A 928-nucleotide genomic window follows, 5' to 3' on the forward strand; every position below is an offset into this window, starting at 1 on the left:
CACAGCTCTATGAAATAAGTGTTGTCCACAGCCCTTTGGGGGAAGAGGTCTTCTCGGGTCAAGTGGAGGTTGCCAAGTTCTTAGTTGGAAGGATGGTGCAAGCTGATACCAAGAACTGTGGGAATATATCTGGAAGAGATGGGGAGGAAGAAGAAAGACTGAAGGTCTCAGCTCCCCAAGCCAGCCAGCTGAACCCTCAGGGATAGACACTAACCCTGTAGAGAGCTAGAGAGCCACAGAAAATCAAGGGTCTTCTGCAGCCAATTAAGCTGACTGTGATCTTTCCCCATGGGAGCCTGGTGTGCAATGGCTGCAAACAATAGCCTCCTTGGTAGTGTATGCAGCCTGTTGAATGTATGGGTTGCCCTAAGGAACCTTGGAGATGGCCCTTTCCAATGGACATTGATGTTTGACCTCATGCAATCTCCAATCTAGGCTCCAGACAGGTATGCAGGGTGCCTTTGGAAAGCCATAGGGCACAGTGATCAGGGTCCACATTGGCCAAGCATCATGTCCATCTGTACCAACTTGCAGAACAAGGAGCATGTGACTCAGGCCCTACGTAGGGCCAGTTCCCTGGCTGTTAGAAGATCCATATTTCCAAGAAGTGGGGCTTTACTAAGTTTAATGTAGACGAATTTGAAGACATGGTGGCTGAAAAGTGGCTTATCCCAGATGGCTGTGGGATCAAATACATCCCTAATGATGGCCCCTTGGACAAATGACAGGTTCTGCACTCATGAAAACCTCGGCACTGCCCTTCCCTATTCATGCCCACCAATAAACCTTACTTCCCGTCTGAAAGAAAGAAAGAAAGAAAGAAAGAAAGAAAGAAAGAAAGAAAGAAAGAAAGAAAGAAAGCAAGCAAGCCAGGGTCTCAGTAGAAGGACCATTGAGGCTCATTCTTATATGAAGTGGGTAGTTGGAG

The 928-nt window shown here is 47.5% G+C and overlaps 1 non-coding gene across 1 annotated transcript; it reads left to right on the forward strand.

Moving 5' to 3' along the window:
- The first annotated feature begins 254 nt into the window (after positions 1–254).
- On the forward strand, positions 255–388 carry LOC131515608 (small nucleolar RNA SNORA70). Its single transcript, XR_009263662.1, has one exon. It is a non-coding gene; the product is annotated as a small nucleolar RNA SNORA70 (small nucleolar RNA).
- The last annotated feature ends 540 nt before the right edge of the window (positions 389–928 follow it).

This window comes from Neofelis nebulosa, chromosome 6 (genome assembly GCF_028018385.1).
Source record: "Neofelis nebulosa isolate mNeoNeb1 chromosome 6, mNeoNeb1.pri, whole genome shotgun sequence".
In the NCBI taxonomy this organism is placed as follows: Eukaryota; Metazoa; Chordata; class Mammalia; order Carnivora; family Felidae; genus Neofelis; species Neofelis nebulosa.